We start from the raw sequence: 24,049 nt of genomic DNA on the forward strand, positions 1-24,049 counted from the left end.
TTAAAAAAATAAAATAATTACCAAATATTTAATTTTATTTATTTTATTAATTTATTATTTTAAATTAACAAATACATGTAAAATTAACAACATTATAACATTCATATAATATCAAAAAATATTACTGATACAATAAATTAAAATATATAATTATATATAAAATATAAATTGATAAATTATCTAATAATTTAAATTTTTATTTATGTAAATATTTACTAAGAATTGAATTTCAAATGTATGTTAATAAATTTATTAAAGTATTAAATATTGTAATTATTTTTTATGATAATTATATTTTGTTTGTGTAAAGATATCTTATATTTAATAAATAAAATAATAGTAAACACATAAAATTGATAACAAAAAATAATATTCACAAAATTTGTTAAATCAGCTAAAAAAATTATTATATTTTAAAAAATAAATAAATAGTCATTGTAAAAATTATAGGTAAAAAATATTTATATTATAAAATTTAAGGATGCAGAAAAATAACATATAAGCATAGTCAGAATTAATAAAATTTATATTTAAATTAAAATAACGTATATTTCTAAACTTTTATCTTAATAAAAAAACTTAATATATATATAATGACAATAATAATAACTATTAAATTAAAAAAATAGTTATAAAATATTTAATTTTATTTATTTTATTAAATTTTATTTTAAATTAACAAATATACGTAAAATTAACTACACTATAACATATATATATATATATATATATATTATAAATTGATAAATTAATTAATAATTTAATTTTTTATTTATACTTTTTTTTGTAAATATTTATTAATTATTGAATTTTGAATGTATATTAGCAACTATATTTCTTAAGAAAAAATCTATTTATATCTATGTTAAATTTGTGAAAAATAATTATTCAAAATTTGACATATTTATATTTAGGTATGTTGCTGTACGCTGTGTATTTGGTATGTAAAATTTTATTATATGTACTTTACTCAAAAAATTTATACTAACAAAAATAAAATACATATTAAGTTACAAAAGTATATATTATTATATATAATTTATTTAAAATTATATTATTTATATTATTTACTATATGGTCCTATTATATATATATATATATATATATATATATATTGTATATGAAAATTTTTATTTTATTTTATTTTTCTATCATTTTTTTATAAAATTTTAATTTTAAATAAAATATAATTTATATTTAAAGAATTTTTATTTATTATAAAAAAATAATTAAACATAATATATTAATATAATAATTAAATATAAATAATAATAAAATTAAGAATATAAAAAATATATTAACATAATATTATTATCTCATTTTTTAATTTTATTTTGTTCAGTTTTGATTACTTCTTCTTTCTGTTCAAAGATTTAATCACTCTTTAACTTATTTAAATGTAACAAATATGATAATTTATTATTAAATAAATTTATTATTTAAAAAGTGTAATCGTGTATAAAAATATTTTTAATTCTTAATAGAAGATAATTTTTATTTATTATAATTATAAATAAAAATTTATAATATAATATATTAATTTAATATAAAAAATTAAAAATATATTATTAAATAACTTTATTATTTAAACATGTTTTAACAGCTGTATTTTTAAATTATATATATATATATATATATATATAGGCCAACCTGTCAGACTTAACAAACTTTAAAAATAGGTTAGGCTTGCCTTGTTAACTTAAACGGACCTTAAAAAAAGCCTAAGTCTTGTTTGTTTATTAAAAAGGTTAGGCCAGGCTGCAGGCCCCTATTAGGCGGCCTACCTGTTTCCATCCCTAATAAAGACCGAGTTCCTGCACCAAAGAAACAGAAAGATGCTTCATCTTCACAGCAACCACCATCCGATCCAAGGAAATTTAAGGACAAGGACAAAGAGGACATATTTAAGGAAATCTAAGATTGGTTAATCATTAAGGAAAGGAGGGTAGACTTGAAGGAAGGAGAATTTGATGAGTTTAATAACGAGATTGAGAGGCGAAGATGGAGAAAGTTGGTAGAACCAAGAGGGTATTATGATCTGGAAATTGTTAAAAGAATTTTATGCTAATGCCAAACCAGAGTTCAACTCAAGAAGGTTGGATACAAGGTCCAAAGTGAGAGGAGTGTGGGTTGACTACTCTAGAGATGCAATCAACTGTTATATGGGGAATCTGTTGCAACTGGAGGAGAATGAGAAAGACTATTTCCACACCAAGCTCAATTCATGTACTCAACCCTTCAGTGATTATGTCACTGCTCAAGCTTTATGCATAGCAAATAGGAGTTACACCATAAATCCTGAAGGAAAGGCTTTGAGAATTTACAAGAAGAACATGACCACTTTAGCTCAAGTGTGGACCACTTTTATTTGCCACAACATATTCCCAGAGGCCACACTACCTCTTGTACAACATTTTGAGGGGATGATCTGTGGATGTGGCTCACATTATCACATATGAGATTTACATGTTTGTGATCAAGAAAGGAGAGAGTGGCTTACTTGGGTACCCAGCTTTGATCACAACACTTTTTCAGGAGCACAGAGTTCGAGGTATTCAATATAGTGAGCCTATCAAGCTCCCTATCACTCTGGCTTATATTCAGAATCACTGCATGGAAGATCAGCCAGGAGCTCCACCATCTTCATAGCCTCAGTCTGAGGAGCCACCAGTGTAAGAAGCGCCCAACAAACAGGATGACTCCACCTTTGCAGACCACCTCCATCGTCTCGAGCTCTGCCTATATCATTTGGCTCTTCAAAATTCTCCTATCCATAGGGGTTAGATGCATCAGCAGAATGCTTACCACCATCAGGCTCAGCTGTAATAACTAGGCCAATATATATGGATGAGCTTAAGAGAAGTTTGTAGCTTATCAACAGTGGCCTGGGGACATGCCACAATTTCAGGGAGGGGCAGACTTATCTGGAGCTGTAACGACCCCTTTTTATAAGGAACTGAGAACATTATTTCTACACCACTTACTTATTTAAGATAGATAAATAATGGAGAATATAAGTATAAAATTCACTTCTCATTCAAAATAAAACAAAGTTTCTCACAACAAATATCCAATAGAACAAAATAATATTACATTTAGTCCATAATATTCAAAATACACAAAATTATACTACATAGCTCCTTCTATATGAGGCCTCAAAATATAAGAAAAAAAGACTTTAATACAAAATTACTCGACTTCAGCTTCTAACATTTCTCCACTGGCCCCTCAGCCTGTGAAGTAGATGCAACACCTACTACATCTGCTCACATATCACCGTACGATCATCGCAATACACATACACACAACAACATAGATAGAAATGCAAGGGTGAGCTTACAAAAATAAAATAAAATCATATATATATAAAGCAAAATATTACTCACAACAACAGCCCCATGCATTTCCAGACCATCTAATGCATAGCATGAAAACGATTTCCAATTGATTTCACAGTCTAAGTAATCCAGAAGGAACTGAGCCAGTCCGGAAGCCACCCATTCCGGTATCTGGATCCAGAGAGCACTGCACAGAACAACTCAATATGCTTTATCATTACACGTCTACCCACCTAAACATGTAACTAGGCTCTATAATGATGCAAGACATATATCTCAACATGATGCATCACAGCTAAATTCATTTCAACAGCTTAACTAAGACAAGTTTATAATAAATTAGCCAAATCTCAGTGTTATTAAATCAGTTATCAGTAGTTACAACATAGAAAACCAACTTTCAAGTATTAAATCCTTTAAATCTTAGGTTTTATCAAAGAGATCTAACAAAACTAACTCAAATCTTTCTTTAATAACATATCAAACAATTCAAAACATAGTTCATTGGCTAAAGTAAGCTCCCTTTACCTTAGAACAGTGATTCACACCAGATCTACCAAATATTACATGTTTTAATGCAAGATTCACCAAAGATTTGGCTTTAGAACAAAGTCTCTCCTAAGAACACCATGAACTTCTATGAGAAAGAGAAACAGAAGTGAAACGAACGGTAAATCTAACTTCAAACTTAGAAAAACTTACTTCAAATCCCTTAGAACGGACGTGGAATCATAGATCTGGAGAGAAATCTAAGTTTAGGAGGGTTTAGTATGAGAGAAAATGGTGATATATGGCCTTGGAACCTTTGAGAACCTTTGAGAAGGGTGGAAAAGTGAAAATTTTGTGCAAGGACCCCTATTTATAGAAAAAAAATATTTTGAAACTGTTCACGCTGGAGTTACTGCTCACAATACACTGTTCACGACACTGTTCACTTTTCTTTTCTTTTCTTTTTTTATATAATTCTAAACTTCATCTAAATCTATTTCAATACTAAATAATCCTTCAATTAACATTTAACAAGTACAAAATATTATAGATTACTCAATAATAAATTACAGGCCTGACAATTCTCTCCCTAAAAATAAATTTTTGTCTTCAAAAATTTCATTCGTCAGAGGAAAAGATGAGGGTACAACTCTCTCATTCTTTCCTCTAACTCCCATGTAGCATCACCAGTGACTAGGTCCAAACATCCTTTACTAATTCAATAGACTTGCCTCTAAGCTCTTTAACTCTAGTATCCTCAATACGAGCAGCTGGGACCTCTACAGACAAATCACCTCGTATCTCCACAACATCAGACTCGATTACATGAGACGGATTAGGAACATACTTCCTCAGTTGTGCACATGGAAAACATTATGCAGTCTTGACAACTAAGGTGGTAACGCTAATTCATAGGCTACGGGTCCTCTGCAAATTAGTATTTCATACGATCCTATGAACTTAGGTGTAAACTTCTTGGCCCTTAAGGCTTGCCCCACACCTATAGTACGTGACACTCTTAGGAATACACGATTATCAACCTTAATTCCAAGAGTCTTTTGCGTCGATCAACATAAGACTTCTGTCAACTATGAGTAGCTCTCAGCTTTTCTCTGATAATTTCAACTTTCTCCTTAGTTTCCTGCAACATTTTAGGCCCAACCATCAAATGTACTCCATCTTGGAACCAATAAATAGGAGTTCTACACCTTCTGCCACATAGAACCTTAAATGGTGCCATGTCTATACTCAAATGATAACTATTATTATAAGTGAATTCTACCAAAGGAAGCATATCCTCCCAACTACCCCTCTGTTTTACAATACAAGTCTGTAACAAGTATTCTAAGGTCTAAATAGTACGCTCAGATTAACCATCTGTCTGTGAATGATATGCAGAATTCAACCTCAACTGCGTGTGCATAGCTTCCTAAAAAATCTGTCAAAACTGAGAAGTGAACTGAGGATCCCTATCAAAGATAATATTAGAAGGTATTCCATGCAACCTGACAATCTTTCTAATGTACAATTCTGCTAATTTTCTAAGCTATAGGTCATGTTGATTGGCAAGAAATGGCACTCTTGGTCAGCTTATCAACTATGACTCACACAACATCATGATTCTTAACTGTTTTAGGTAGATGGGACACAAAATCCATAGTCACATGGTCCCACTTCCACTCCAAACTTTCCATCGTCTGCAACTCTCTTAGAGGACTCTGTGCTTCGTCTTTGCCTTCTGGCAAGCCAAACAAGCTTTGACAAACTCAGCTATCTTTTGCTTCATGCTTGGCCACCAAAACATCTATTTCAAGTCTTGATGCATCTTGGTAACACCAGGATGAATGTTAACACTACCCTTACGTCCTTCTTCTAGACTTGCTCTCTTTAATTTAGCATCTCTAGGGACACAAACTTGACCTTGGCATCTGAGAATACCATCAGCATCTCTACTAAGATCCTCTGTCTTATCTGTCCCTAAGAGAAATACAATCCGACATAACATAGGATCCCATAGCTGTTTATTTTAAATTTCCTGCAAGAAATTGTTAGCTATCACAATTCTGCCACAACTAATCTTTCTAGGTGATAAGTCAACATGTAAGTTCAAATCTCGGACATGCTCTACCAAAAGAGTTTCACTAACTCTTTAGGAGAATGCCTAAACCATATTCTGGCTTAATGCATCAGCCACCACATTAGCTTTTCTTGGATGGTATTGGAACTGAAAATCATAATCCTTAAGGAGTTCCATCCAATGTCTTTGCCTCATATTTAACTCTCGCTGGTCAAACAAATACTTCAGACTCTTGTGGTCACTATACACATCAAACTAAGCTCCATAAGGATAGTGTCACCTCACCTTCAGAGCAAAGACTACAACAGCTAATTCAAGGTCATGAGTCGAGTATTTTCACTCATGAGTTTGCAACTGGCGAGACGCAAAAGCTACCACCCTCTTATCTTGCATTAACACACACCCTAATCCTTGATGTGAAGCATCACAATACACCTCAAATGGCTAACTAGTATCAGGAAGAATCAATACTGGTGAGGAAGTTAGTCGTTGCTTCAATACATTAAAACTTTTCTCACATTCCTTAGTCTATACAAAGGATTTATCACGACGAGTTAACCATGTCGATGGTGCAACTATCTTCGCAAATCCTCTATAAATCTCTGGTAGTAACCTGTTAGGCCCAAAAAACTACAAATCTCTGTGGCTATCTTTGGCCTTTCCCACTGCAATACTGCTTCAAATTTGGAAGGATCAACTGCAATTCCCTCAGATGAAATAACATGGCCAAGAAATTTCACTTCCTCTAGCTAAAACTCACACGTAGACAATTTAACATACAATTGTTTATCCTTCAAAACACTAAGTACAGTCCTTAAATGCTCTCCATGTTCCTCTGAAGAACTAGAATAAATCAAGATATCATCAATAAAGACTACCATAAACCAATCCAGGAAAGGTCTAAAGATCTGATTCATGTAGTCCATAAATACTGTTGGAGCATTAATGACTCCAAAAGGCATCACTATATACTCGTAATGACCATATCTAGTGCAGAATGCTATCTTTGGGATATCTTCATCCTTTACTCGAATCTGATGGTACCCAGACTTCAAATAAATCTTAGAGAATACTTTAGCGCCTCTTAACTGGTCCATCAAATCATCAATACATGGCAATGATTACTTATTCTTAATTGTCAACTTATTTAGCTTACGATAATCAACACATAATTTAGAACTTCTGTCCTTCTTTGTCACCAATAGAACTAGTGCTCCCCAAGGCGATACACTTGGCCTAATCCACTATTTCTGCATTAGATCCTCAATCTGCTCCTTAAGCTCCATTAACTCTTTCAACTCCATTCTGTAAGGTGCTACAGACACTGGCTCAGCTCCAGGAATCAAATCTATAGCAAACTCCACCTCTCTACATATAGGTATTCTAGGAATATCCTTTGTGAAGATCTAAGGAAATTCCTATACTACTGGCATTGACTGAAGGCTTTGCTCAATTTCTACATTCATAACACCCAACAAAACAAAACAAGATACTCCCTCACCTAAGGATGTTTCTACTTGACAAGTAGAAATCAATTCAACACAGCCTTGCTGTTCAGGAAATATTAAATACCTCTGACCATAATCAATCAGCACACGATTGGCAGTTAGTTAATCCATACCTAGGATTACATCTAAATATGACATCGGGATACAAATAAGATTTACTTTGTACCTTCGTCCCTCAACTATTATAGGACACCTAACACAAACTATCGAAGTCTTGATCGAACTCAAAGTAGGTGTCGATACTACCAATTCACATCCTGGATTGCTCACTGACAATCCTAAATTTCTCACACAAATATTTCTAATCTACTGCTCGGCCGCATCCAGCCCATCAAATCTAGTAAACTGAGGAGGATCATTCTTCCTGAACTTAGACAATCCCTGATATTCAGAAGAAGGTTCAGTTGAGGCAGTGGCTACTACTGTCCGTGCTACAGTAGCAGCTTGATTTGCAACCTGTTGCTGCTGTATCACTTCTCGACTTTGTCTCATTATGGCTTTCATAGCCTCCATGGCCTGAGCCATTTGGTTCACGTCAGCAAGAGGAAGAGGGTTTGCAGTAGACTTTCTCGGTCTAGTCATCTTAGTATATACTACTAGCTTAGATTACTAACATTCAAGACATTCAACAATACCATCACATAGGTATTTTCATAGATTCAGCTTATAGTGATATATTTATATTAAGTATATCATATCAATTTATTCAATTTAGCGCTTAGCATAACATCATATCAACATTCTTAGCATTCACACAGCATAGCAAACACACTTATCTCAACAATCATTTACAGTTTAGCTTAACAACCTATTATTCACGCATCATGACTCACCTATAGCTCACCCAAGTATCATATACCCAAAACATCTTACACATGTTATACCAGAGAACCGAGGTGATCAAGCTAGTTCCCTCACAACTTGGTGCTTAGAAATTTTGTTATATGATTCACAGCTAGAGCCCACTAAATGCAATGCATAGCTAAAGTCTAGTAACCTAACCCCGTAAGTTTACTTAGACCATGCTCTGATACCACTAAAATGTCATGACCCTATTTTATAAGGAACTGAGAACAATATTTCTACACCACTTACTTATTTAAGATAGATAAATAATGGAGAATATAAGTATAAAATTCACTTCTTATTCAAAATAAAATAAAGTTTCTTACAATAAATATCTAATAGAACAACATAACATTATATTTAGTTCATAATATTCAAAATATACAAAATTATACTCCATAACTCCCTCTATATGGGGTCTCAAAATATAAGGAAAAAGAACTTTAATACAAAATTACTCAACTCCAGCTTCTAATATTTTTTCACTGGGCTCTCAGCTTGTGAAGTAGATGCAACACCTGCTACATCTGCTCACGTACCACCGTACTATCATCGCAGTACACAAACAACAACATAGACAGAAATGTAAGAGTAAGGTTATAAAAATAAAATAAAATCATATATATAAAACAAAATATTACTCATAGCAACAACTTCATCCATTTCCAGCCCATCTAATGCATAGCATGAAAACGGCTTCCAACTAAATTCACAGCCTAAGTAATCCAGAAGGAACAGAGTCAGTTCGAAAGTGACCCATTCCTGTATCTGAATCCAGACAGCACAACTCAATATGCTCTATCGTTACACGTCTATCCACCTAAACATGTAACTCAGCTCTATAATGATGCAATACATATATCTCAGCATGATGCAGCACAACTAAAATCATTTCAACAGCTCAGCTAAGACAAGTTTATAATAAATTAGTCAAATCTCAATGTTATTAAATCTGTTATCAGCAGTTACAATATAGAAAAATAACTTTCAAGTATTAAATCCTTTATATCTCAATTTTTATCAAAGAGATCTAACAAAACTAACTCAAATCTTTCTTTAATAACATATTAAACCATTCAAAACATAGTTCATAGGTTAAAGTAAGCTCCCCTTACCTTAGAACAATGATTCACGCAAGATCTACCGAATATTACTTGTTTTAACGTAAGATTCACCGAAGATTTGACTTTAGAATAGAGTCTCTTCTAAAAACATCATGAACTTCTATGAGAAAGAGAAGAAGAAGTGAAATGAACGGTGAATCTAACTTCAAATTTAGAGAAACTTACTTCAAATCCTTTAGAACAGAAGCGGAATCACAGATCTGGAGAGAAATCTAAGCTTATAAGGGTTTAGTATGAGAAAAAATAGTGATATATGGCCTTGAAACCTTTGAGAACCTTTAAGAAGGGTGAAAAACTAAAAATTTCATGCAAGGACCCCTATTTGTTGAAAAAAAAAATTTGGTACTGTTCACGCCAGAGTTACTGTTGACGCGTTTTGCTTTATCACATGTACTGTTCATGACACTGTTCATGTGCATTGTTCACTAACACTGTTCACTTTTCTTTTCTTTTCTTTTCTTTTTTTAAAATAATTTCAAACTCCATAGAAATCTATTTCAATACCAAATAATCCTTCAATTAACATTTAACAAGTATAAAATATTATAGATTACTCAATAATAAATTACAGGCCTGACGGGAGCAACTAATGAAGGTACCAAAGGTGGAGAAGAAAACATTGGTGGTGATATGGAAGAGGAGGAATAGGGAAAGAGGATTATTTCGAAGAGGCAGGAAGAGAATTAAAAGACATGTTTATATTTAGTTTATGTTTATGGTTATAATTTTATTTTGTTATTTATGTTGCTTATTTGGTGTTTGACTATGTGTTTAAGTTGTGGGTTGCACTGTTGTTTTGGATATTGTGAATATATTGATCATCAGTGGTTGAAGCATATTTTGACAAGTTATAAGTGCATTGGTAGTTATATGGTATAGAATTAGCTGATGTGTAATGACATGTGGAGTAAATGCAAATGTTAGTTGTTAGTAAATATTTTGAAAAACTCCTTTTTGGTTTTTAAAAGTAGTACCATTTATTTTGGTGAAAGTGGTTTGGAGAGACTCAAATTAGCCATGTTCTGAATCTAGGAACTATTTTGAAAAATCAAAGAAAAAATATTTTTGTGAATGTGAAAAGTTGAGGTTTTAAGTGAAAAAGAGTTAGGATGTTTTCTGCATGGAAATAATCAATTAAAAAATTTGAGCAATTCATTTATCTTAATCAAAGAAAAATGATTTCAGACAATGGAGTGCAAGTGTGAGTACCGTAAATAAGTGAATAAACTTCACTGAATTTTAGCGGTTAACTTTGCTCGAGTTTCTAATTGCTATAAAGCACAATAAGTTATGAAGATGATTAGGGCATAATTTGTAAATACTGTTTTATACTTAGAGCTAAAAAGTTAACCCATATTCAAGATTTATCCAACTTTTGGAAGCCCTTAAGCCTAAAAAGCAATTTTATTTTTGGAAAAAGTATACACCTCAAGCCTTTACATGAGAATTATTATTTCCCATACCTTTGAGAAGGAGCATTAGGGCATGATAGGTCTTGAAGGCTAGTTTTACAAAAATATGAGTTGGTTATACATGAAAAATGAATGAATAATTGGAGTTTCTTTCTAGAAAAAGAAAAAAGCAAATAAAATAAAAAGAATGAAAATTGATGTGACAAAAGAGAAGAAAAATGTTGAAATTAGAAGGAGATATCCAAAGATTAACAAAAATGTGGTGTTAATTAGAGTGAGGAACAATAGAGATGGAAACCAACAAATGAATGGTGATCTTGATTGCACTAATACTCTAACTCACTTTGAATTCCAGAAAAATAATGATTTATTTGTAAGCCTAGCCACATTACAACCTTTTTGAAAGACCCTATGATCCATGTTTTTTGTGTGTACTTAGTTTGATGAGAAGTGAAGAGCAAAGCTAAACCTAAGAAATTCATTGAGGAAAGTGAGAGAAACACTAAATTTGTGGGAATGAGAGGTTTTTTCTTTTGATTATTGAATGTTGTTGCTCTTATTTTCTTGAAAATGAAGTGCATTAGCATCCTGATTCTTTTAAACTGATAACCAAAACCTTGATCATGAACAATGCTCAACAAGGGTTATATATATATATATGTGTGTGTGTGTGTGTGTGTGTGTGTGTGTGCGCGCGCGCGTGTGAGTGTGTGTGTGTACATTTATCCAAAATCAATATATATTCTACATGTGGAGGTAAGATTAACATATGTACATGCCTTTGTTTTCATCAATACATAACTAAAATCAGTAATCACACATCTACCTTAGGCAATATCAATATAAAAGATATGCACCTACATATATAAATGGATGATTCAGTACATCTCCTTCACACAAAAGTAATAACATCATATGTAATTAATATATTTGCATGCCGAAGTCATCATCTATTTTTGAATCTCTTCCTATTATCACTAATTATGATGTTCTTGGTTTAGAAATGCCATTGCATCAGTCTTATTTATATCCTGCACTAGGATGCAAGGTCTTTTTGATGCACATTAGACAACATTGTACTAAGAATTTATTAGTTTTATGTACTCTCACCTCGTTACACTAGATAACCTTAGAGAGATTTATTCTTTTTTAAGTCCCTTTTAACTACGGTTACGATTTAATATTATTTAAGGAGAAAGTAAAAAAAAATTATTCTTCTTCCTATTATGAACTTCTACATAAAATGTAATATTTAAGAGAGAAGAATTGTTTGTTTTTACTTCAATTAATAGCTATAAAAAAAGCTAATTACATTGACACACACATTACCAGTAAATTAAAGATTTAACACCATACTTAAGGTGTAATCTTGTGATTTTAGTCGAGGACAACCACGTGTGATTCTATTCGTTCATTTGCCCAGATATTGTCAGTGTTTGAATATTACCTTATTTGCACTTATTTCCTTCTGTATTGACTTTTATATAGCAGCAAAAATTGATATACACACATGTATACTGCTTATACAAATTTACCTGTCATACCAAGATTCAGTACCTATATCCTACATTCATCATATTCAGATTTGGTAACATGCAAGAGAAAAAATCATAACACACCAACGTTACGTACCACCATATCCATTTATTAAACACTTTCATGCAGAGTCAGAGCTAACATATACTAGCTACTCATGCACCAAGTTCACTATTTACGAATACGCAAAAGTGAAATTGAAACATATATGATTCAAGTTCATCTTAACCACATCTAAAGGTAAAACTAAAAATTATTTGGTCTTATTAGTTAAATTGTTTTGGTTTATGTTATACTGCTCATACCATAGATTTTATCAAAGAAAAGTATTAAATTGATTTTTAATTTATAATAGACTCTCCCTTACCTTGGTGAGTGAGGTAGTTCACAGGTTCTTTTTCTTAGACTTCTGAGTGTCGGTATTTGAAATTTCTTAGTTCATTGTGTTCCTAATTCAGTGAGGAGTTTATCAAAATCCTTTGAGCCAAAATGGCCAAGAGCTAGTATCTTTAAAAATTTAGAAATAGTCATGCACTTATTGCAGAAAATCAAAAAAACTTCATATTTGCGCAATGTTTATAAAATTAAGTGTAACGGTTTCAAACGAAATCCAAATCACAATCCGTAAAATTTGTTAGAAAGCTAAGATCGTAAGGATCAAAATCAGCTTTTAAAATTTAAGTTTTATTGCACGGGGAAGTGCAGAAAAATTAAACTTTATTGCTGTTCATGCAAGTTTATTAGCTTTGCACCATTTTTATAATTCATCTCTAAGGTATTCAAATGAAGTCCAAAATTAACATAAAAATATGCGTTGGAAAGATATTTTCATATAGTTTATGAAAATAAAATTTTTAGGTTAAAAAAACTCTATACAGAGGGCGTAAAAATTATTTCTCTATACCATTTCTGCAGAAAACATAAAAACGAGGGTGCTCACGTATTTTTTGCGTTTGAGGGGACAATCGATATCAAATTTGAGCTCAAGATATGTTGTTGGAAAGATGATTTTATTAATTATATAACTCAGCTGAAGAGAGGTAGAATATACTTAGATGACGCCTTTTATTAGAAGTCTATTGTCCCGCAGTGCTGGGGATTTGAAAACAAGGGGGCTGGAAGGTACAGTGTAGCAGCCAGTAGAAGGGATTAGAAGGAGTACTATGACAAGAGGGAGGGTGAGTGTTCGTGCAATGTTTATGTGGCACATGGGGAGCAGTTATGATGTTCTGTCTCTTTTTTTTTTACAACTAGGCACACTATTGCATGCAATTCAGCTGCCACCAAATGCAAGCTAAGCATGAATAATAATAAGGACTATACGTGTGATTTAATTGCAAATACATGTGTAATATAAGGGTGAAGCCATTTGCACCAATGAAGGATGAGAGTGAAGAGGATTTTAATAGAGAGAATGACAAAATCTTTGTTGCACCTCATTACGTGATGCTGTGAGGGGATTAAATCTGCCTCCTTCCTAAAAGAAACACGCATATGCATACATTTCAGCCAGAAGAGTTTCCAAACCAAGACTTGGAGTGAGGGAATGATACGTAAATTTAACAGCAATGCCAATTACACTCACTTCATCCACAACATAATAAAGACTAGGATTGATTGTAAAAGGGTGAAAGAATAAAATATGTATCGCATTGAACGTTATGGTTATACGTATGCGACATAAATTATAAATAAATTTAATGTTGTTAAAGAAAAGAAAAGAACAAGGTAAATGGTATATTAAATTCAGAAAAAAAAAATTCCTTAAGTGTTCTAGGTAGAATTTAAATCAATAGCATATACTAAAGGATGTATAATGGATCGGAATAATAATAACTTTTATATATATATATATATATATATATATATATATATATATATTATTTATTGAAGAAAGCAAAGTAAAAATTTTGAAGTGTTACATGGAAAAGGTATTAGCACCCCACAAATAAAAACGGTTACCCTAAATTGTGCAAAAAATAAAGTTTCTTTTCTTTCTTAAATTTGATTTTTGATTTGTTTGTATTTTTTAAATAATGGAAAGAGAAAATATAGTTTTAAAATAATTGGACCTGATATGTTTTGATTCCTTCTCCTACATATTCCTTAGTGCTCTAAGGAAACCAGGGTTATGTAGTTCTGAAGAAAAAAGATATACTTTTTTAAAAGGTGTTTAGTAAATGAAAGTTGTCCTTTGAGGGCATTAAAGTGATTTTACAAAAAGATTTTATTAAAAAAAGAAAACAGGATAAACAACTTTAATTTTATAATTATATAGTTTATGAATAATAGAGTATTCTATACATTACTATTTTTATAGATTTTCAAAAAATTTATTTTAATTTTAAAATAAGAAATTTCTATATATATATATATATATTCTAATTTTAAAAAAAATTGAAAGATTATTTACATTATACGGGGTATTAGATAGTGTAACTAAACTCGTACCCTACGACTTTATAATATACGAATGATACATTGCAATTATAAATCATTAGAGCGCATAAAATATTTTATTAAAGGAATAGATTGAATTTGGGATATTTTGCATTTTATACCAAGAAAAATATTTATAATTGAAGATATTTATTTAAAAATTTATTTTTAAAGCTTGTTTATCTTATTCTATTGTAAGAGTATGAAATAGACCTGCGTGTTTAAGATTTATTTATTGTTGGTTCACAAATTTTCCAATTTATAAAAAATCATATTTTTCTATTGTTTTTTTATTATGACCATTATTACCTAAAATATGAACTAATAATAAAAAAACTACAATATATATATATATATATATATATATATATATTCAATATTTAAGAAAATTATGAATTTAGAGCTTAAGCTGTTTTTCAAATTCTCAAGTTTAAACTAAGAAATAAATCTATAAATTTCAACTGCAACATAATTTGGTTCAACAAGAAAGATTCATTTGATTTAAATTTGAACGGTTATCAGAATATTTAGTAAAAACCATTGCAAATCATTCAATATTTGTGAAAGTAAAATAAGAGTTCTCTGGTCATTATTATTATTACAGAAGATATCTACATATTTCAAGTTTATATTAGATTGATTTTTGAGGTTTAATCAAGGCAGTGCACATATTTGGCTCAGAGTGCTTTGGCTCAGATTGCTATTTCAAGTTTACTTTTATATGCTCAAACAGATTCAAACCAAAATGTTAAATCCAAATGTATCACGTCATTTAATTGAACTTAAATTAAAATTTAAATTTTTATCTTAATATATAATCTTAAAACAAAACGATTCTATTTTTTATGGTTTATGAATTGCAACCCAAATGTCCAAAGTCTTGAAAACTTACAAAGAGAAACATCTTGACATAGCGTGATTAGATCAATGACCAAGGCCATTAAATCTCATACGTAAATATAGCAAGGAAGAAAAGCATAAATTCACTTAAGTAATGACATGATGGAGGAAACGTCAATGTTGTTAACATATTTCCTAGGAAACCAAAACTAAAAAAAATAAGATGTATGTAACTACAACAGATGTATCTAACTACAACAATATCTTTAAAATAATTTTCATAATGGCGATGTAATTTGACAATATTTATTTTGATTTCAATGGCCATCTAATTAATCTAGAAATGGATTTTGCATGTCGTTGACATATTTTTAGTGAATCTTGGTGGTTACCGGTGTTATGAAAATATTATAGAAACAAATACGTACAGTATTTATTTTAAATTTTAATAAAAAGGTTCTTGGGTGCAATGCGAAAATATTTGGTAAGTATGAAACATGAAATCAAGCATTGGCATATGCAAAAGGGTCAGAAGACATGTAGGAAAAAATATCTAACAAAATATATTTTGTATTCACGTACTTTCTATGGGAAAAAGATAAAATCTTAGATTATAATCTTTCTCAAATCAATTTCGAACTTAATAATTATATGCAATATTTTTCGAGTCTAAAAGAATCGTGAGAATAACAATGCATCTACCGGAATCATAAAAGCTAAGATACCACGCATATAACAAATTAATCAACATTTAATTAAGTGAATAAATTGGAAAAGAAGCGAAAAAAAAAAAAAGCAGTCATAAAAGTGTTGGAAATAAAAGATCTAAGTCTCAGAAATTTACTTGGCCCATTAAGATAATCTCTCTTGATATTTGTGTTGAAAACTCAAAGAACAAAAATGAAATAAGGCTTTTATCGTCATAGCGAAAAAAATTATTCCTTTTGGTCTCGGTGCTCTGTTGGTGTATGAGCTCCAAAAAAACGTTGTCCTCCTAAGAGAGAATCTCAAAAAACAAAAGAGACCTCCCACCTAAAAAGCCTCCAAGAAAGAAACACTCTCAAATCTTTTTATCCCTTCTAAAAGAAAAGAGAAGCCCTTAAAGATTTTGTTTCCTATTTTCTAATCTCCTTGTTGCCCATGCTTTGATGAATTTTTGTGTTCTCTAAGGAGAAGAAATTTAGCTTCCCAAAATTCAAAGCCAAGAGACAGAACAACCAAAAAAATCCAAGATGTTGAGAGTCCTTCTAGAGCCCTGTAACCAAAGTAACCAAAGTCCTCCAAACTTTTCAATTGTAAGACCTAGAGAGAGACAAAGAGAATGCTAGAACCCTAAGGCGAAAATCTTCCCCCAAAAAAAATAAAAAATCAATCCCTCAAAAGAAAATCGTCCTCCTTCGAGCCCTAGGAAAGAAAGTGTCTATCTCTTCCAAAAGTTTAGCTTCTAAACCAAAAAAGTCCTTTTATATCAGTATTTTTAAACAAAATTATTTTTCTGTCAATTTTCTATTTGTTTGTTTTTTAATTGTTATGAAAATAAAAATTATGATACACTATTTTACTATTAATAAATTTTCTCATATTACTGAATTATTTTGGAAGAGGATTTTATATACATTTTATTTTAGCTTAAAAAGACTTTTATTTATTTTAATTGTAATTTGTACTTTTATGTTATTTTGTCATATTTGATATATTTTTGTAGGTTTTATTTATAAAATAATATACTTTTTAAAAAGTAATAAAATTTATTGAGTTGATTGAATATTCTTTTTATTTAAATTGGCTATATTATTTATTTTTAAGTAAATAAAAATAACAGGACAAAATTAAATGTTCATAGATCTCTATCATTTAAGATGGATATTGAGATACCATATAAACGAATTATTTCCCTGATGAACACTTTAGCCAGGGACTTAGTAGTATAGGGATGTCTCAAGGGAATAAAATATATATTTTAATAATTTATCCATTACAACAAATATAGCTTCATACCCCTTGAACTTGGGTAACCTTATGATGAAATCCATAGAAATTTCTTCCTATATTCAATCAGGAATATTGAGAGATTGGAGCAAACCCCCTAGGAGAAGTGGTGATGAGCAATATTTTCAGCTCATGCTTTGAGCTTTTCTTTGAGTCAATAAAGTTTTTAATTATGCTTAATTGATTAATTTTGGCTATTTTAATCCAAGTTGCATTAGTTGAGCTATATTGAAAAAAATCTCCTTAATTTCATTTCTGACCTTTGTTTATTAATTCTATAATATATGATCCTAAGGTCAAACTTTTGAGAAGATTCTTAATTCTATAAATAGTTAATTCATAGAGCTTTAATTTGATGTCTTACTTGTGAATTTTAGATGTCAAGCTTAGAAGTTATGAGTATTTAAGGTTGATGCTGATTTGCTATAAAAAATTGATCACTTTTGGTGCAAAAAGTGATAGCTCTAGAGGCATTAAAGTAAACTCATGATGGGCGTGATCACTTTTCTCATAAAAAGTGATCACCTCAGAGCCTGATTAGAGGAGCTCAGCTACGTGTTATCACTTTCCACGTCAAAAGGATCAACGCTAAAAGGTTTTAGGAGAAAGGCTCTGTGTGTTGCCACTTTTCTCGCCAAAAGTGAGCGTTCCAAAGGAGATTTCAGGAGTGAAGCTTGCACATAGCTACTTTCCTCACTAAAAGTAATCATGCGCAAGCCTATTATGAAGGAACTAGGTTGCGCATGGCTCCTTTTTGCGCAAATAGTGATCACACACAAGCCTTATGGAAAAATACATCTGTGCGTGACTACTTTTCTCATAAAAAATGATTGTTCTAGACCCTAGCATCGTAGAAAGCCTTGTGTATGGTTACTTGTCTCACAAAAAGTGATCATGCTAGAAAAGAGAAAAAAATTATAAATAGATCCAAAGCTTAGAATTTACGCATCTTTTCTCATTTTTTTTCTTTTCTAGACTTTTAGAGGGATAGAGCGAGAACTTTGGGAGCAATGCCCAAGGTTCATCTATAGGATTTTTACTTCTTAATTCTCATTTCTTCTACATTTCTTTGAATGTTGATGATACATTTCTCTGCATTTTTTAGTTTTATTGTAATGGAAGGCTAAAACTTTTGGATTAATTCATTGAATTAACATTCATTAAGGATATGAAGTATTGTTCTTGATGTTCCAATTCTTCAACCTAATTATCTCCTTGTCCTAATTCTATGCATGATTTTGATTGATTGATGACTGATTGCTTAATTGAACCTCTAATTGAATTTTGCTTGAGATACTACATTACATGTAATTCAAATTTTATTAAGTGCTATTCTTGCATGATTTGAATTGAATGGAGAGAGAGTTCATAAGATTCTATACTTGAGATGCTAATCTTTCATTAAGAATTGCGTAATTGCTTGATCTATGTTTAACATTGAATTCAGAATGCTTATTCTGCAGTAATCATGTTGAGGCTAGATTTTGATAATTGAGAAACATAATTTGAATATAATGAAGAACTCTAAATTAGATTGTTAATCAGTGAATTGATTAGTGATTTACATTGAATTTAATCCAATTTGATTTCTAATTCTATTTTTACCAAATCAATTTCAAAACTCCCCCTGCTTCTAAAAATAATGTATGGAATGATATTTGATATTCTTTCAATCATCTAATGATCCTTAGGATCACGACCTAGGTTAGCTTAACCTAGTTACTACATTTACTTTCTCATTATTTTGATCAATTATGACAGTCGTTCAAATGGCCATGTGTTTTTGTCTTTGACATGTATCATATGCACATACAAATTGTTAGACCTTGTCTTTCATGTATTGCCAAAATAGATTTGCAGCTAGTCATTGATAAGTACGATAAAAACCTAATGTTCTCCTTGTGGTGTTGGATGAAACTCATGCAACAAGATTAAAATCCAAAGAAAGTAGCATAAATAACTAGTTTATTCGTGTAATACGATACACCATTCCTGTAGTTGTACCCCGTAATGCTTTCCAACCCCTATAATAATATCTTTTATAATTTTCAACATATTGTTGTCACAATGTACTTTAACAACCACTCTCCTAGTTTCTCATTTTGGTAAATGTATCATGTTACAAAAATTTTCCTCCTTATGCATCTTAGACAAGGCACTCTACCTTTATTCTCCAAACCTAGTTTATAAACAATATCAAATTGATAACCAAGAAGCTTGATAGCCTAGTTTTGTTGATAATCGTGGTAATCCTTTGTAATAACAACTTCCTTGACCTCTTTTAATTAGTATAGACAGTGAACTTCCTCCCAAAAAGATAAGGTCTCTAATGTTGTATAGATAAAGCTACTGCCATCAACTCTTTTTCACAGCTAGATTTGGCCAATTTTCTCTCTCCTAGAGCTTTACCAAAAAAAGCAATAGGTTTTCCCTTTTGGCAAAGAATAGCTCCTAACCCACCTCCGGAAGCATCGTTTTCGATAACAAAATCCTAATCAAAATAAAGGAGGGCCAAAACTAGGGCTAAAGTGATCTTGTTCTTCAAAAGTTCAAAGGCTTTTTGTTCTACAAAGGTCCACTTAAACCCTTCTTTTCTTGTCAAATTAGTTAAAGGTTTGGCAAGCTTCTCATAATTTTGGACAAATTTTTTGTAGTACCCCGTGAAACTGAGGAAATCCCTTACTCCTTTGACATTCCTAGGTGGAGGCCATTGCAAAACACATTGCACCTTATTAAGATCCATAACAACTCCCTTATGAGATGCAATAAGCCCCAGATAATCAATAAACACGAGCAAAATAACATTTTTTCTTATTAGTCACAAATTGTTATGAAAGCAACACCTTCAAGACCTCATCCAAGTGATGTAGATGAGATTCCTAGTCTTGGCTATCATTAAAAAAATCAGCATATATCTCCATAACATTGGTCAAAACACTTCATTCATTAAGGCTTGAAATGTAGAAGGGCACTCATGAGGATAAAAGACATCGCTAAATATTCATAGTGACTCTTATATGCCCTAAAAGTTGTTTTATACACATTACTTGGTCTAACTCTTACTTGATGATATCCATATTTCAAATCCAATTTGGAAAAGAATATAGTTTCATGCACTCCATCTAATAGTTCATCAATCAGAGGGATAGGGAACTTATCTAGAATAATTACTTTGTTTAGAGCATAATAATCAACACACATCCTCAAGGAATAATCTTTCTTAACTAAAATAACAAGCTAGAAAAAGTGCTCTAGCTGTGTCTTATCAATCCTTGTTGCAACAAGCCCCTAACCTGTCTCTCTATCTCATTCTTATAATAGTGTGAAAATGACATGGTCGCGTATTAATCAGACTTGCCCTTCTTTTAAATTGATAGCATGTGCTTGCTCCTCTTTGGACGCAACCCCTTCAACTCTCTAAACACTTCACTATATTTACCCAACAACTGTGCAATTCTATATTTTGTACTTCATCTAGATGATTATTTCTCATATCAGGTTTTGATTTGAGCATAATTGCAGTAGAGAGCATTAACTCTCTCACTCGTGGAATGGAAGACTCTACAATACCCTAGAAAGACATTTTGTACGGCTATAACCCCAAAAGTTGACTCTTCTTTTGTTCCACAGGAACTTCATCTCTTATTTGCCTTAATCAATTGTCATAGGTACCAGAATGGGCAACCAAGACATGCTCAGAACTAAATCAATATCTTCCAATTCAAAGAAAAGAGCATCAATTTAAAATTAGGTCTCTTCTAGCTCTAATTCTATCCCCCCTTACAGACTCCCCTAGCTGGGGCATTGTGGCCATCTCCTAGCTTAATCTTTAACTCATGTGTTTCCTCCATCCCCCATCCTACCTTTTGTCAACCTTTTAGACACAAAATTATGTGTGGCACCACTGTCAACCAAGAGAAGAATTGGAATTTGAGAGCTGGCATTGTAATGACAAACTAAATTTCCCAACATCATCATATTACATTCACCATTTGTGTCCTCTTTCTCCTCCATTTCAATGTTTTGAAGATTTCCTATTTCATTCTCTGCCTCTTCTTCCTTTCCTATAGTTCTTGGTAACTCAAGTGTTTGATACCCCTGTCTTCGAACCTTACTCTTTTTTTTTCTTGCTCTTCATTTTTATTTCCTTTGGACCCAAGCCTGTGTTGGCCTACTCCATTATAATCATCCCTGTTTCAGCCCACATGAACCTAATCAGAATTCATGTTCTTTTTGAACCATTGGGGCTTACCCATTTGAAGCATCATATCCTCTTTTGCTGCTCTTATTCATAAATGAAACGCCTTGGTGCGCACCCACCTCCCTTTCAATAAGACAAGCTACATTTAGTAGCTTCACTTGTGTCACAGGAAACACATGCAAACTTTAAATCTGATCTCCTCCCTAAGTCCATGAATAAAATACTCAAAATATTAGTTCTTTAGCAATTGCTTTATCTATGTAGTCAGGCACTCAAATTCTTATATGTATTCATTAACCTTTTCATGCTGCCTAAGCATCATCAACTGTTTGAAAATATCCCTTTCACCAATACTGCTATAACGTTCTAACAATTAAACTTTCAATTGTTCCCATGTGAGTTCCTTATTATTGTCTAGCAAGGAGTTAAAGAAGTGTAAGGTTGGCCTTTCCATACACAATTGGGCAAGATTTACCCGCACATCATCGTGGGTTTCATGTACTCTGAAATACACCCCAGCTCTAGTAATCCACTCCCTTAGATCCTTTATCTCGAACATGGACAACTTAATCTTCTTCACGGATTAGCAAAATTCTTTAAGATTTTTGCCTTGTAATTTCTTCAAATCAAACCCAGATATGTTCTTCCCTAATAAATGGTTCTTGGAGGTTGTTTGCTTTTGTTTCACACTTCCATCATCACCACTAGATTCCCTTATGTCATCCTTAGCATTCTTATGCTTCTTAGTAAGAGCTTTAAGCTTATCCATAATCAACAACACAGTGTATAATAACTTGCGTTTGTATGATATCAACTGTTATCTTCAATGCTTAGACCTCTGCTTCCAACGCTATCACTTTCGCATCCATCACTTTCTTGCTTCCCTGTTTCTTTGGCAGTATGCGCAAAGAAAAAAAATGGTCTAATGATATCTAACATGTCAGACCATTTAAGGCAAAATTATTTACAAATAAAGGAATAATTGCAAAAAATATTTGAAAGAAAAATAATGTATTATTGAATGATCAAAAGAAAAATACTTGAATAATCTTCCTGTCCACAGAGCAAGGCTCCTAAATGAGAGCTGTAGCTCTTTATCTCTAACAAATTCATAATCTTCTCCAAGATATCATCTCTCCTCACTTTATCTCAATATAACAGAAAATCACTTAAAGTTATCCTAAGCCCTAACCAATCACACTACACCCCTGGCCACATAATCAATCCATATTCTTCTTATTCCTTCTCACATATACCCTCTAAATGGTTGGCCTATTCATTTGTTGCTATACCAAATTAGCACTAGGGCCTATTGACTCTATTAGATCTCTTTGTGTAATGGCTTCCCTTAATGAATTTTCCTCTTCCTCTATTTCTAAATGTTCCTCTACCAGATAGTGGTATCTAATTTATGTTTTGTTCAACAAAGTTGGACAAACATTTGGGTTCTCCCCTTAAGGTATTACCAACTTATCTTTCTTGTAAAACTAGAAAAAACACTTTATTATTGATCAGTAATGGTTCCATAAGAAGCACCTAACTACGAATTGTATTGTAATGCTCATTTTATCCTTCGAGGAAGTAAATAACACACTATATATCTTTGTAACTCTTGATTTAGCCGGATTGTAGTTGCATCTTACCACACAAGTGTAAGAAGGAATTGGTCTTAGAGACTCCAATTCTTTCCATATGATTTTAAGATCAATGAAGTATAATGATATTGTTCTTTCTCCTTAGTTGATCAAATGTATTTCATGTAATAAATCTAAAATTAAAAAATAATCACCTTTTGAGTATTTGTCCTTCAAATTATCCCAAAGATCATCGTGCTTTGTGTAATCTATTGATTCAATGATTTATTAATTCAAAATACAATCATTGTATTGTATATTTTCCAAGAATCTTAAAGAAGAAGAGACACGATCAAATCATTGACAAATTTGTAACTTACTCCATGAGTGGTAATTTACACTATCTAACCGAGATGAAATAATAAGTGTTCTTGGATTCTTTAAGGTGCAAGTAGTAAAGGTTTGTAGGATTCTATGTTGAATCAAAATTATCTTCATTATTAGCAAATTTCTACATGTGTATATATATATATATATATATATATATATATATATATATATATAACTCATAATACGTTTAAACGGAGATGTTTATATAGAAGACTAAACTAATAACTAGATAACTTACTAACTAAATTTTCAGAAAAATTATAACTACCGAGAAACCAAATAAATG

This window comes from Abrus precatorius, unplaced genomic scaffold, assembly GCF_003935025.1.
Source record: "Abrus precatorius isolate BTA unplaced genomic scaffold, Abrus_2018 Scaffold6, whole genome shotgun sequence".
Lineage (NCBI taxonomy): Eukaryota > Viridiplantae > Streptophyta > Magnoliopsida > Fabales > Fabaceae > Abrus > Abrus precatorius.